Raw genomic sequence first — 15,616 nt, 5'->3', positions numbered from 1 at the left:
TGCAGCCTCAGGGGAGTGGGCGGGCCCAGGGCAGCCCCGGGAGGCAGCTCCCAGGTGGGTCCCCGAGTCCGAGGCCCCACAGAGGGCACGGCACTCCCGGCCAAGCCAGCGGCCCTGTGACCACTCCAGCGGACGTGACTGACTGAGACAGACCAAGACAGATGGGGCCCTGCCCTCAGCAGCTTACACTCCAGCAGGAAAACCCCCAACAAGCAGTCGTCACTGGGGCATCACTTCAGAGCAGATAAAGCAGACAGTGTGCGGGATGGTCAGCAGGAAGACTCAACCCATCCTGGGATCCACAAGGGCCACCTGAGGAAGGGCGTGCCACCTGAGGAAGGGGATGCCACCTGAGGAAGGGGATGCCACCTGAGGAAGGGGACGCCACCTGGGGAAGGGCGTGCCATCTGAGGAAGGGGACACCACCTGGGGAAGGGGATGCCACGTGAGGAAAGGGACACCACCTGGGGAAGGGGACGCCACCTGAGGAAGGGGATGCCACCTGAGGAAGGGTGTGCCACTTGAGGAAGGGGATGCCACCTGAGGAAGGGGATGCACCTGCAATTCCAATGCAGGGGACCCAGGTTCAGTCTCTGTTTCGGGAACTAAAATCCCATAAGCTACATAGTGTGGTAAAAAAGAAAAAAATTTTTTTTTAAAAGAAAGCAGGCAAATCCTCTACTTTAGAAAGATTTCCATCCTAAATGTGAGATTTTTCTGCTTAATGGGCAAAAACCGAAAATTAAATTATCCAGAAAACTCTGCCATTCAGAGCTACTAGCCCCTTGTCCAGATGGTCGACCACTTTACCAAACACTTAAAGTAACTTAAGTAACTTAAAGTAACTTACAGGAATCTATACTGGGTTAATGATCTGAGCTAAAGCACTGATATGGAGAGCATCCATCGCTGCCGTGTACCTTCCAGAGCCCAGCGTGCACGCGGGCATGCAGCTGGACAGGTGTGTGTTGAGAGCAGGTGTTCTACAGTAAGAGCTGACATCAATGGACTCCTTGAGTAACACTTGTTTATAAGGAAAAGGGTGCAGAGGACCTGGCTTTTTGGCTAGTAATGGCCCTGACTTACTTGCTGACTGAAGAGAAATCTCTGACTCTTTGTATACCACTGACTTCTTTATTTGCACAAATAAGACAATGGTTTACCTCTCAATTTGGCAGATTTTAAACTAGTACTACAAAATCCTTTAGTAGTTTATATTATTATATGTATAAACATAATTTAAACCTTAAATAACATGTTTTAATTCTCTGAAAACTTTTCCAACAGAACATCTTACAAAGAAATAGAAATTTACTTATAAAAGCAAATGAAAAAACGTTCTGCCCCCTGAGCTCAGCTGTCAATCTCTGACCTCGTTCTTCCTGACGCAAGAGAAAACTAAAGCCATGTGACAACAGCAGTGTGACCAGCCCCACTCATTCATATTTTCTTTTTGGCATCATTCAGTTGCTAAGTCACGTCTGACTCTTTGCCACCCCATGGACTGTAGCACACTGTCCTTCACTATTTTCTGGAGTTTGCTCAAATTCATGTTCACTGAGTCAGTGATGCTATCAATCCACCTCACCCTCTGCCTCCCCCTTCTTTTGCTTTAAATCTTTCCAGGCATCAGGGTCTTTTCCAATGATTTTGCTCTTTACATCAGGTAGCCAAAGTATTGGAGCTTCAGCTTCAGTCCTTCCAATAAATATTCAGAACTGATTTCCTTCAGGCTTGAATGGCTTGATCTCCATGCAATACAAAGGACTATCAAGACTCTTGGCACACACCACAGTTTGAAAACATCAATTCTTCAAAGAAGGTGCTCAGCTTTCTTTATAGTCCAACTTTCATATCCATACACGACTGCTAGAAAAACCATAGCTTTGACTATACAGGCTTCTTTGGCAATGTCTCTGCTTTTTAATACACCGTCTAGGCTTGTAATACCTTTCCTTCAAAGGAGCAAGCATTTTTTAATTTCATGGCTGCAGTCACCATCTGCAGTGATTTGGAAGCCCAAGAAAATAAAATCTACCACTGTTTCCATTGTTTCCCCATATATTTGCCAGGACGTGACGGGACTGGATGACATGATCTTAGTTTTTTGAGTGTTGAGTTTTAAACCAGCTTTTTCACTCTCCTCTTTCACTTTCTGCCATAAGGGTGGTGTCACCTACATATCTGAGGTTATTGGTATTTCTCCCGGAAATCTTGATTCCAGCTTGTGCTTCATCCAGCATGGCATTTTGTATGATGTACTCTGTATATAAGTTAAATAAGCAAGGTGACAATTACAGCCTTGACATACTCCTTGCCCAATTTGGAACCAGTCTGCTGTTTCATGTCCAGTTCTAACGGTTGCTTCTTGACCTGCATACACGTTTCCTAAGAGGCAGGTAAGGTGGTCTGGTATTTCCATGTCTCTAAGAATTTTCAAGTTTTTGGTGATCCACACCATCAAATGTTTTAGCATAGTCAATGAAGTGGATGTTTTTTCTGGAATTCTCTTGCTTTTTCTACAATCCAACAAATGTTGGCAATTAGATTTCTGGTTCCTCTGCCTTTTCTAAATCCAGCTTGAACATCTGGAAGTTCTTGGTTCATGTACTGATGAAGCCTAGCTTGGAGAATTTTGAGCATTACTTTGCTAGCATGTGAGATGAGTGCAATTGTGCGGTAGTCTGAACATTCTTTGGCATTGCCTTTCTTTGGGGCTTCCCTTGAGGCTCAGCTGGTAAAGAATCCACCTGCAATGCAGGAGACCTGGTTTTGATCCCTGGGTTAGGAAGATACACTAGAGAAGGGAAATGTTACCCACTCCAGTATTCTGGCCTGGAGAATTCAATGGACTGTACAGTCTATGGGGTCACAAAGAGTAAGACATGACTGAGTGAGTTTCATTCACTTCTTTGGGACTGGAATGAAAACTGACCTTTTCCAGTCCTGTGACCACTGCTGAGTTTTCCAAATTTCCTGGCATAATTGAGTGTAGCCCTTTCACAGCATCATCTTTTAGGATTTGAAATAGTTCAGTTAGAATTCCATCACCTCCACATTTGTTTGTAGTGATGTTTCCTAAGGCCCACTTGACTTCGCACTCCAGGATGTCTGGCTCTAGGTGACTGATCACACCATTATGGTTATTTGGGTCATTAAGATCTTTTTTGTGTAGGTCTTCTGTGTATTCTTGCCAACTTTTCTTAATATCTTTTGGTTTTGTTTGGTCCATATTATTTTTGTCCTTTATTGTGCCCATCTTTGCATGAAATGCTCCCTTGTATCTCTAGGTTTCTTGAAGAGATCTCTAGCCTTTTCCATTCTGTTGTTTTCCTCTATTTCTTTACACTGATCACTTAGGAACACTTTATCTGTCCTCCCTATTCTTTGGAACTCTGCATTCAGATTAATATATCTTTCCTTTTCTCCTTCGCCTTTCACTTCTTTTCTCAGCTACATGTAAGGCCTCCTCAGACAACCATTTTGCCTTTTTGCATTTTTGTTTCTTGGGGATGGTTTGATCACTGCCTCGTGTACAATGTTACAAACCTCCATACATTGTTCTTCATGCACTCTATCAGATTTAATCCCTTGAATCTACTTGTTACTTCCACTGTATAATCGTAAGGAATTTGATTTAGGTCATAACCTGAATGGCCTAGTAGTTTTCCCTACTTTAATTTAAGCCTGAATTTTGCAATAAGGAGCTCATGATCTGAGCCACAGTCAGCTCCCATTCTTGTTTTTGCTGACTGTATAGAGCTTCTCCCTCTTCAGCTGCAAAGAATAAAATCAATCTGATTTTGGTACTGACTATCTTGTTATGTCCATGTGTAGAGTTGTAGCTTGTGTTGTTAGAAGAGGATGTTTGCTCTGACCAGTGCATTCTCTTGGCAAAACTGTGTTAGCCTTTGCCCTGCTTCATTCTGTACCCCAAGGCCAAACTTGCCTGTTATTCTGGGGATCTCTTGACTTCCTACTTTTGCATTCCAGTCCCCTATGATGAAAAGGGCATCTTTTTTTTTTTTTTGGTGTTAGTTCTAGAAGGTCTTGTAGGTCTTCACAGAACCGTTCAGCTTCTTCAGCATTAGTGGTTGGGGCATAGACTTGGATTACTGTGATATTGACTGATGTGCCTTGGGAACTGAACAGAGAGCATACCGTCATTTTTGAGATTGCACCCAAGTACTGCATTTTGGATTCTTTTGACTATGAGAGCCATTCCATTTCTTCTAAGGGATTCTTGCCCACAGTAGTAGATATAATGGCCATCTGAATGAAATTCGCCCATTTTGGTCCATTTTAGTTCACCTATTCCTAAAATGTTGATGTTCACTCTTGCCATCTCCTGACCACTTCCAATTTACCTTCATTCACGGACCTAACATTCCAGGTTCCTATGCAATACTGTTCTTTACAGCATCGGACTTTACTTCCATCACCAGCCACATCCATCCACAACTGGGCTGTTTTTGCTTTGGCTCAGCCTCTTCATTCTTTCTGGATTTATTTCTCCACTCTTCTCCAGTTGCATATTGGGCACCTACCGACCAGGTGAGTTCACATTTTAGTGTCGTATCTTTTTGCCTTTCATTCTATTCATGGGGTTCTCAAGGCAAGAACACTGAAGTGGTGTGCCATTCCCTACTCCAGTAGACCACATTTAGTCAGAACTCTCCACCATGACCCATCTTTCCTGGGTGGCCCTATACAGCACAGCTCATAGTTTCACTGAGTTAGACAAGGCTGTGATCCATGTGATCAGTTTGGTTAGCTTTCTGTGATTGTGGTTTTCAGTCTGTCTATCCTCTGATGGATAAGGATAAGAGTCTTGTGATGCTCCCTGATGGGAGGGACTGGCTGTGGGGGAATCTTGGACTTGCTCTGATGGGCAGGGCCATGCTCAGTAAATCTTAACCCAATTTCTGTTGACAGGTGGGGCTGTGTCTCTCCCTGTAGTTTGTCCTGAGGCCAAACTATGGTAGGGGTAATGGCAACCTCCTTCAAAAGGACCTATGTCAGCATGCCAGGACTCCCAGGACTATTGTATTCAGTGCCCCTGACACTGCAGCAGGCCACTGTCCACCCACACCTCTGCCGGAGACTCCTGGACACCCACAGGCAAGTCTGGCTTAGTCTCTTGTGGGGTCACTGCTCCTTTCTCCTGGGTCCTCATGTGCACAAGGTTTTGTTTGTGCCCGCCAAGAGTCTGCTTCCTGAGTTCTGTGGAAGTTCTGTAATCAAATCCCACTGGCCTTTAAAGTCAAATTCCCTGGGGGCTCTCAGTCCCTTTGCAGGATCCCCAGCTTGGGAAATCTGCTGTGGTCCCTAGAACTTTGGCAACAGTGCAAGAACTTCTTTGGTATAATTGTTCTCCAGGTTGTGGGTCGTCTGCCCAGTGGCTCTGTGGTGGGGCTAATGGTGACCTCCTCCAAGAGGACTTAAGTCACAAGCTGCACCGCCCAGGTCTGCTGCAGCCAGAGCCCCTGTCCCTGTGGAAAGCTTGCTGATCTGTGCCTTCACAGGAGACACTCAAACACTCAAAGGCAGGACTGGCTCAGTCTTGTGTGGCTCACAAGGTTTTGTTTGAGCCCTTTGAGTATCTCTGGTGGGTATGCAGTTTGATTCTAAATGTGATTTTGCCCCTCCTATCATCTTGTTGAGGCTTCTCCTTTGCCCTTGGATATAGGGTATTTTTTTTTTTTTTTGGTGGGATCCAACATTCTCTTGTCGATGGCTGTTCAGCAGCTAGTGGCAATTTCGGAGTTCTCACAGAAGATGAGTGCACATCTTTCTACTCTGCTATCTTGAGAGTATCTGAGCCACTAAGGAAGCCCCCAATGAAGCAGAAATAGATGATTTTCTGGAATTCCCTTGCTTTCTCCATATTCCAAGGAATGTTGGCAATTTCCGGTTCCTCTGCCTTTTCTAAACCCAGCTTGTATATCTGGAAGCTCTCAGTTCACATACTGATGAGGCCTAGCTTGAAGGATTTTGATCATAGACTTCAGTCAGTTCAGTCGCTCAGTCGTGTCCGACTCTTTGCAACCCCATGAATTGCAGCACACCAGGCCTCCCTGTCCATCACCAACTCCCGGAGTCTACCCAAACCCATGCCCATCAAGTCGGTGATGCCATCCAGCCATCTCATCCTCTGTTGTCCCCTTCTCCTCCTGCCCCCAACCCCTCCCAGCATCAGGGTCTTTTCCAATGAGTCAACTCTTCGCATGAGGTGGCCAAAGTACTGGAGTTCCAGCTTCAACATCAGTCCTTCCAATGAACACCCAGGACTGATTTCCTTTAGGATGGACTGGTTGGATCTCCTTGCAGTCCAAGGGACTCTCAAGAGTCTTCTCCAACACCACAGTTCAAAAGCATCAATTTTTCGGCGTTCAGCTTTCTTCACAGTCCAACTCTCACATCCATACATGACCACTGGAAAAACCATAGCCTTGACCAGACAGACCTTTGTTGGCAAAGTAATGTCTCTGCTTTTTAATATGCTATCTAGGTTGGTCATAACTTTTTTTCCAAGGAGTAAGCATCTTTTAATTTCATGGCTGCAGTCACCATCTGCAGTGATCTTGGAACCCCCCCAAATAAAGTCTGACACTGTTTCCACTGTTTCCCCATCTATTTCCCATGAGGTGATGGGACCAGATGCCATGATCTTAGTTTTCTGAATGTTGAGCTTTAAGCCAACTTTTTCACTCTCATCTTTTACTTTCATCAAGAGGCTTTTTAGTTCCTCTTCACTTTCTGCCATAAGAGTGGTGTCATCTGCATATCTGAGGTTAGTGATATTTCTCCTGGCAATGTTGATTCCAGCTTGTGCTTCATCCACCCCACTGTTTCTCATGATGTACTCTGCATATAAGTTAAATAAGCAGGGTGACAATATACAGCCTTGACGTACTCCTTTTCCTATTTGGAACTAGTCTGTTGTTCCATGTTCAGTTTTAACTGTTGCTTCCTGACCTGCATACAGGTTTCTCAAGAGGCAGGTCAGGTGGTCTGATATTCCCATCTTTTTCAGAATTTTCCAGTTTATTGTGATCCACACAGTCGAAGGCTTTGGCGTAGTCAATGAAGCAGAAATAGATGTTTTTCTGGAACTCTCTTGCTTTCTCGATGATCCAGCAGGTATTGGCAATTTGATCTCTGGTTCCTCTGCCTTTTCTAAAACCAGCTTGAACATCCGGAAGTTCACAGTTCACGTATTGCTGAAGCCTGGCTTGGAGAATTTTGAGTATTACTTTACTAGCGTGTGAAATGAGTGCAATTGTGGGGTAGTTTTGAGCATTCTTTGGGATTGCCTCTCTTAGGGATTGGAATGAAAACTGACCTTTTCTGGTCCTGTGGCCACTGCTGAGTTTTCCAAATTTGCTGGCATATTGAGTGCAGCACTTTCACAGCATCATCTTTCAGGTTTTGAAATAGCTCAACTGGAATTCCATCACATCCACTAGCTTCGTTTGTAGTAATGCTTTCTAAGGCCCATTTGACTTCACATTCCAGGATGTCTGGCTCTAGGTGATCCTAGCCTTACTAGCATGCAAAATGAGTGCAACTGAACAGTACTTGAAACATTATTTGGCATTGCCCTTCTTTGGGACTGGAATGAAAGCTGACCTTTTCCAGTTCTGTGACCAATGCTGTTTTCCAAATTTGCTGATATAATGATGCAGCACTTTAACAGTACCCTCCTTCAGGATTTTACTAGTAAAGAGCTCAGCTGGAATTTAATCACCTCCACTAGCTTTATTTGTAGTAATGCTTCCTGAGGTCCACTTGACTTCATTCTCTAGGATGTCTGGCTCTAGGTGAGTGACCACACTATCATGGCTATCCGGGTCATAATACTTTTCTTGTTTCAGTCTTCTGTGTAATCTTGCCACCTCTTCTTAATCTCTTCTACTTCTGTTAGGTCCTTAGTGTTCCTGTCCTTTATCATGCCCATCCTTGAGTAACACGTTCCCCTGACATCTTCAAATTTCTTGAAGAGACCTCTAGTTTTTCGTATTTTCTTTTGTTTTCCTCCATTTCTTTGCATTGTTCATCTAAGAAAGTCTTCTTATCCCTCCTGGCTATTCTCTGGAACTCTGCATTTAGTTGGGTGTATCTTTCCCTTTCTCTTCTCATCTTTCCTCAGCTATTTGTAAGGCCTCCTCACATAACTGCTTTGCCTTCTTGCATTTCTTTTTCTGGGGGTGGTTTTGGTCACTGCTTCGTGTATAGTATTATGATGTTCCATCCATAGTTCTTCAGGCACTCTGTCTACCAGATTTAATCCCTTGAATCAATTCGTCACTTCCACTGTATAATCACAAGTGATTTGATTTAGGTCATACCTGAGTAGCCTAGTGGTTTTCCCTACTTTCTTCAATTTAAGCCTGAATTTTGCAATAAGGAGCTCATGATCTGAGTCACAGTCAGTTTCAGGTCTTATTTTTGCTGACTGTATAGAGTTTCTCCATATTTGGGTGCAAAGAATATAATCCAATTTTGTAATCGACCATTTGGTGATGTCCATGTGTAGAGTCGTCTCTTGTGTTGCTGGAAAAGGGTGTTTGCTATGACCAGTGGCTTCTCTCTAAGCCTCAATAAGAAGCACACAAGGAGGAATGGGAGGTGGGGAAGGGAAAGTAAAGGACAGGAACACAAAACCAAGACAATAGGAGGTAACTAAGGGAATCCAAGCACTGTGGGGGGCTCAAACTTAATAATTTGAGGCCCTTCTTTAAAACACACACACACACACACACACACACACACACACACACACACAATTATTAACTAAAGACCACTGAGGCCCTTCCCAGTGCCTTGGAAGGGGCCTGTGAAAGTGAGAATGCTGAAGTCTGAACTTTATTAGCTTTACAGTAAAATCTGCCCCACAAATGCCACTGATTCAGGCTTGGGGAGTAGGCAGAACCTCAGAATAATAACAACTGAAGGTGACCTCAGCCATCACCTACTTCAGTCTTCTCATTTCTCAGGTGAGAAATCCATCGGCCAGAAGTGATTAGATATTTTTGTGTCTGGAAGGCTGAGTGGTTAGAAGTTACACAAAGAAACTGGGAGGTAAGGTGGTCAGAAGGAACGTGTGGAGGTGAGCAGTGTGACACAACCAAGGAGTTCTCACTGCTTTCCACGAACACAACACACTAAGGAAGACTCTGCTAGATTTCTGAGTGAGGAATGGCCAGGTTGGGAGAAAGCCACTCCAGTGAGCGGAGAGATGGCAGATGCTGGGGAAATCAATACACAAAGACTGTGTGGAGCTGCGGTGGGGCAGGGGGTAGCTCCCAACAGCAAGGTCCAAACACACGCAGGTCTAACAGCACATGATGCTGGGAGGCCATGGTTCAGAAACAACAGCAACAAAGCACAAGGATCACACTAGACGCCAAGGACTCACAGAGCGCAATACCTTTGGGAGATGAGAGGTGAGGAGCCTGATGCTGCAGACCTGCCTCCCATTCTCTGAATTACCTCAAGTGCTCAAGTCAAAAATGTGGAAGTCACTTGAAATACCACCTCACTTTTCCCCGCATCAAACTCACTTCCAAGTTCTCCCCAATACCATTTCCAAATTTTCAGTCCTAAAACTTCTCTTCCGTAAATGACTGCTAATGCCATCTTATCATCCGTAGACATCCCAGACCACCATCAGTACACCTGCCAGATGACTCTTTTAATACCAAGATCTAATCACTTATTTGATCACATCTGTTGTTGTTCCTAGTTCTCCCAAAGGGGCTTCCCTGGTGGCTTAGTGAAAAAGAATCCGCCTGCAACGCAGGAGACTCAAGAGACATGGGTTTGATCCCTGGGTTGGGAAGATCCACTGGAGGAGAAAATAGCAACCCACTCCAGTCTTCTTGTGGGAGAAATCCCATGGCTAGAGGAGCCTGGCTGCCGGGAATATCCCATGGACAGAGGAACCTGGCAGGCCATAGTCCATAAAGTAGCAGTCAGACAAGGATGAGTGAACACAGTTCTTTCAAGCTTCCTGCCAGCCCCAACTCTAAGCAAATATTTTCCAGACTATGTCCGACAGTCTCAAACCTGCATGTGGTAAGCACCGTTTCTGCTGCAGTAATGAATGGCTTCTTGCCCACAGCACCTCTCAACTTCTACTTATTCGAAGCTCAGCTGGAATCCCCCCTCCAGTACAGAGACTTCTGTCCCCTCATTGGCCGTCTAGGATAAACCATGTTCTCAGCCACCTAAGCGTCATCCCGCCGGCCTTTCTTCCCCCGAGGGCATGGTGCTTGCTGGGTGCTGGAGCCCAAGCTCAGGACTGAAGGGTGACTGGGGAGAGGCGCCCAAGTTCGGAGGCGCATGTGCAGAGGTCAGAGGACGCCTCCCCGAGAGACGGCGGACAGGGTCACCGGGGACACGTAACGACACGCCTTGTTCCTGAGAGGGGTCGGGCCAGGGTGGCGCCGGGGGAAGCAGGCAGGGCGCACAGCTGTGGGATCGAGCGGTCAGAGAGACGCGGCTCAGGGACCGCGACGGCGCCGAATCGCGAGTGCACCCTCAGCGCCAAGGCGACAGCCCCGCATGCCCAGCCCTACCTAGAGATGCGCCAGGACACCGGAGACGCGCCCGCGCAGCCCTCGGCCCTCAGCAGCGGTCCGCACTTCCGTTTCCCGTCGCGAGACCGCCCCGCCCGCACGGGGGCGGGGCCTGCGCGGCCGGGAGGCGACGGGAGCGCCACGCGCAGGCGCCTGAGAGCGCGTGGCGGCGCCGGGTCTGCGCCCGTTGCCTCGGAAACCGCGCTGTGCTTCCGAGGTCGGGGTCACGACTCGCTCGGCTTCCGCAGGCGTACCCGTTGGTGCTGTGGGCGGCGGGGCTGTGGTACGCTAGGTTGGGGTCCTACGCCGCAGTTTTGCATGAGCGCCCTGAGAGGGTGGGGTGAGCTGCCGGGAGACGGCAGGCTGGACCTGAGCCCCGGGCCCGGAGGAGCAGGTCCTGAACGGGTGGACTTTCAGGCTTGGCGCTCTGTCCGCCTTGCCATCTGTCCTATTGGGAGGAGGCCGGCGCTTCCCAGCTGGGGCTGAGCAAGGACACGGTGGAGCACAGCAAGCCCTAGGTAGAGAGGAGCCAAGGAGCCACGCTAACATGGCTGTGACGGCGACTGCCCCCCGAACTATTCTGGAGCCTACGGTTCTTCGTAGGCAGACCTGCGGTCTGGAATGGGGCGAGAGCCCAGGGCGGCCGCCAGGGCAGGGGAGGAAGTGAGGATGCGTCTCACGTCAAGGAATTTGGGCTCTGGAAGCCATGTTGTTTAGTCCGACTCTTTGTGACCCCATGAACTGCAGCAGGCCCGGCTTCCGTGTCCTTCACCGTGTCCTGGGAGTTTGCTCAAACTCATGGCCATTGAGTCAGTGATGCCATCCAACCATCTCACCCTCTGTCTCCCCAGCTGGGACTCCTCTTGCCCGCAGTCTCTTCCAGCATCAGGGTCTTTCCCAATGAGATGGCTCTTCCGGAGCCAGTGGCCAGAGGATTAGAGCTTCAGCATCATTCCTTAAAGAAGGCTGAGTGCTGAAGAACTGATGCTTTTGAATTGCGGTGCTGGAAAAGACTCTTGAGAATCCTTTGGACTGCATGAAAGTCAAACCAGTCAATCCTAAAGGAAATCAACCCTGAATGTTCATTGGAAAGAAGCCGCCATCTCGACATTGTTTTGGCAGCTGCTTTGAGGCCAGTAAGGTTCATGTTAAGGACATGCTTCCCTGGGTTGGGAGATAAGCAGCCTTCAGATTATACACAATTCCCATTCCTCTAGTCACAAAGCCAGTCTTTTATTTACAACCAAGAGAACATTTTGGTAGCCAAGTGTGATGACAGAATAACTTTGAAACCAATCTAATTTATTTTTAAATACTTGCCAAACTTCAATTAATAATATCAAGTTTTTTAAGGTGCATTTCAAAACCTATCTTTACACATGACATATCTCAGGAGGGCTGCTGCAAGCCCCAGAGAGCTTACTTTTCCTGTGGAAAGTAAGATGGTCAGATATTGTTCCTGCAGAGTCTCTTGCAGATCAAGCAGTCAAAAAACATTAACAAATTAATGGGACTTCCTTCGTGATCCAGTGGTTCGTCCTCTGCTTCTACTGCAGGGGGCACAGGTTGGATCCTTGGTCAGGGAACTAAGATCCCAAATGCTGTGGCATGGCCAAAAAAAAAAAAAAAAAAATTACCAAATTGAAGTAACACCATATGTATGTATTAAACAATTCAGGAAGGGCTCTCCATTCCGTCTACAAGACTTTGATTTTTGTTGATATTTTTTTCTAAAGTCAAACAGTACTCAGCACCTTATACCGGTTGGGTGCCATAGGGTCAGACAAACAGTATGTGAGATGGTCTCTAGTCATGAGTGCATGTGTAGCTGAGGAGACAAACACTTCAAATATCAGAACAAGCAAAACAGAGTGGGTTTTATAGCATGTGGATGAAGAAGGCAGGGAGGAGACAATGTGAGAATTGAACCTGGAAGGGAGGGTAGGATCTGAGGCTGGATGAGAAGAGGAAGGACTTAGAGGCAGAAAGAGCAAACCTAGGAAAGAGATGGAGGTAGGGATTCAGGTGTTGTGAGGGAGCAGCCAGGCATCCCAGACTTTAGGAGCAGGAAACACACATAGTGCAGACACGGGGCCAGATTATGGAGGCCGAGGCAGCAAGCTGACCAAAGCTCCCTCCCATTGCCCTGTGTCAGTCCTTACGACTTAGCAGCACTTGGTTCTACCCCACAGAACTTCAAATAAACACCTCTGTCTCCCTCCTAATACAGATGATCAAGGGTCAACAGACATTTGAGAAAGACGGGAAGGAAAAAGGAAAAAACAAATTTGGAAGAGGAAAAAATATTAAAAACTTTACTATCTGTGCTTTTGGAGATAATTTATCAGTGAAAGAAAAAGAAAAGGTATATCAAAGAGCATTCAGAAAATAAGAGCTCTTGAGAATTTTTTTAAAAAGCAATAAGTTAAATGTTAAAAATTGATTAAAGAGAAGATAGATTTGATGATGACTCTTGGATAATAGAACAAAAGGAAAAAGAGATAGAGAAAGAGGAAAACATAAGAAGGAGACCCAGCAATGCCCAGCACAACAAACCTATGAAGATTCACAGGATGGCACAGTATCACTAAATGTCAGGACACCAGGGACAAAGGGCCTTAAAGAGTTTCCATAAGGAAAAACAGGATACGTTTAGGGATTGGAAACCAGGATGGCATAGAAAGTCTCAACGGAATTCCAGGAAACTGAAATTCAGTGGAGCACTAAGTTTCGAAATTCTGAAGAAAATAAAACATGGAATTCTACTCAAAATCAGAATATTAGTTATAAGTGTGGGGGTAAAGATTTTTTCATATATACAGTTCGAAAATATTATCTACCAAATACTTTATCTCAGATACCTGCTGGAGGATACTCTCCAAAATTTTAAGAGGCCAAGAAAAAGGAATATTTAGGATCCAGACAGTAAGGAATCCAACTGAAGAGAGGTGGGAAACCTCAGGTCAAAATCTAGACACACATCTCCAGGAAAAGTCAGTCCATAGAATGCTTGGGGTGTTTGAGTATTTTAAGAGGAGATCTACAGAGTTTGGTGACAATATGTAATAGATACATAGAAAAGTCAATAAGCAAATTAGGCAATTGTTGACTCCAGTAAAGACAAATTGTACAAAGAAGAAAATGTAATCATAGCATATGCCTCAGCTGTGAATAATGATTCCATAATTTTAATGAGGTAAGTAATGGTAACCTAATGAAAAGGGTGCTGTAACTTTTTGAAAAAATGAGAGGCGATCACCTATGGATTCATAACTGTGTGTGTCTAGGAAATCCTGTGGAAGTGTTAAACCTTCAGTTTCTAGAATTGGAAGTTTATAGACTGTACACAACTGAAAAAGATACAGCATTAGAAAATTTCTTTTAAAGAAATATGAGTAAATTTCAAACAAAATAGCTATGAGGTAAACAGAAAGGAAAAAATTGAGAGTGGGAATGCATGGTGTGGGAAATTCCTATGTTTTTGTTGTAAATCTAGAAGTACTATTTGAATTTTAAAATCCATAGGCATATTAAAAGGAAATATATAATTAAAAGGAAATTACACTGTTTTAAAAAGTAAGTTGCATGTACAGTGATAGTAAGTTGCACAATTATTACTCAAATCTGTCTAAATTCTAAAAGTTTCTTAAAATTTTTTATGGCTGTAATACATTACAGTGAAGGGGAGGAGAAGCCAAAGATTATTTCCATGTCTCTTTCCTGGGATATTGAAAGAAAAATTGTACATAGAAATCAGTTGTAAAAGGAGCACAAACATTTACATGTGACTGTTCGCATCCTTTTCCCCGCCTTCTGCGTCATACCACCTATAAACACTTTCCTGTGCCCTATTGTACACATCAGGTTTATCAGTTTGGGGAGAATCTAAAAACAGAGGATGAAGGATTTACATAAAACAGAAAAACAGGAGAAAAAGGAAGGAAAAAACTGCAGGTTGAAAATAGGGAGAAGTTAAGGGAGAGTATAATGTTTCCAAAAATTTGGGCAAGAAAAAAGGCCACAACCTTGAAAACAATTCTACATAGGTGATCGATGTTAAATATAGAATTGCTTTACCGCTGAAAAAGAGTGTCACTTCCACTACCGGCTATCCTCATGTCTGTTTATGACTGCTTGGATCCCTAAAGGCTTCATGCGGTCACAAAAGAGAGCTCATCCATGTTGGAAGCCAGCAAGACAGGAAAGGTGGAGCAGACAGACGGGGGTACTCTGTGCCTTGATGATGTGGTTGAGCCAAACTTTAACGCAGACCACTCTACCTCCTTATCCTATGAGATGAAGTCTTTTCCTTACAGTTAAGAATATTGAATTAGAGTTTTCTCTTCCCTGCAGCCCAAAGTACTGTTAACTGTTCCAGCTCTGTCCATGAAGGAATAAATCCGACAGAACTGCTCCTTCCACTCTAAACAGAAAACTAGATAAAAATATATGAAATTACTATTTTCAGACACTAGGCAATAGGAAGTGAAGGATGAAGATTCTTGAAGACTGGTCTTTGATAAGATCGATTAAACTGATAAACCTTTAGCTAAATTGATCATGATAGAAAGGAGACATGGGTTACCCATAATAAGGATGGGAGATGGTATCACAGATTTACTAACACTGAAGAGGTTAAAAGGAGGCTATCTGCATACCTTTAGATGAGATGAAGAAATTCCTTGAACCAAACGAATTACCAAACCTGACAAAAGAACAAATAGAAAATCTGGGTAACTTTGTATCTCTGTCTCTTAAACCCTATATTTATTGAGTTGAATTTGTAAGTAAAAATATTCCAACAAAGAAAATTCCAGACCTTGGTGGTCTCAACTGGTGAATTCTATTCAAACATTGAAGATGTTAATCCTACACAAACTTTCTGAAAATCAAAGACCAGGGAACATTTCTTTCCTTGTACCATTCATCTAGTGGCAGAAAGCAGGTCTGATTTCACTTTAGACCTCCAGTCCCTTGAGCGGTGAGTGGGTGAATGAATAAATGACTAAATTGGCCTTCTCATTGCCATGTGC

The 15,616-nt window shown here is 44.8% G+C and overlaps 1 protein-coding gene across 6 annotated transcripts in view; it reads right to left on the bottom strand.

Annotated features, from left to right (window-relative positions):
- The window catches only part of FAM120B (family with sequence similarity 120B), a 77,266-nt gene extending 66,560 nt beyond the window's left edge, over nt 1-10,706 (bottom strand). For all 6 annotated transcript variants that reach the window (XM_043888146.1, XM_043888150.1, XM_043888151.1 and 3 more), the window contains exon 1: nt 10,584-10,706. The gene's annotated coding sequence lies outside the window, so the exon portion shown is untranslated. The remainder of the gene's footprint in view (nt 1-10,583) is intronic.
- Nucleotides 10,707-15,616: the final 4,910 nt, after the last annotated feature.

This window comes from Cervus elaphus, chromosome 26 (assembly GCF_910594005.1).
Source record: "Cervus elaphus chromosome 26, mCerEla1.1, whole genome shotgun sequence".
In the NCBI taxonomy this organism is placed as follows: Eukaryota; Metazoa; Chordata; class Mammalia; order Artiodactyla; family Cervidae; genus Cervus; species Cervus elaphus.
Note: the sequence above shows the minus strand (reverse complement) of the source record. Positions and strands in the feature narration are given on the sequence as shown.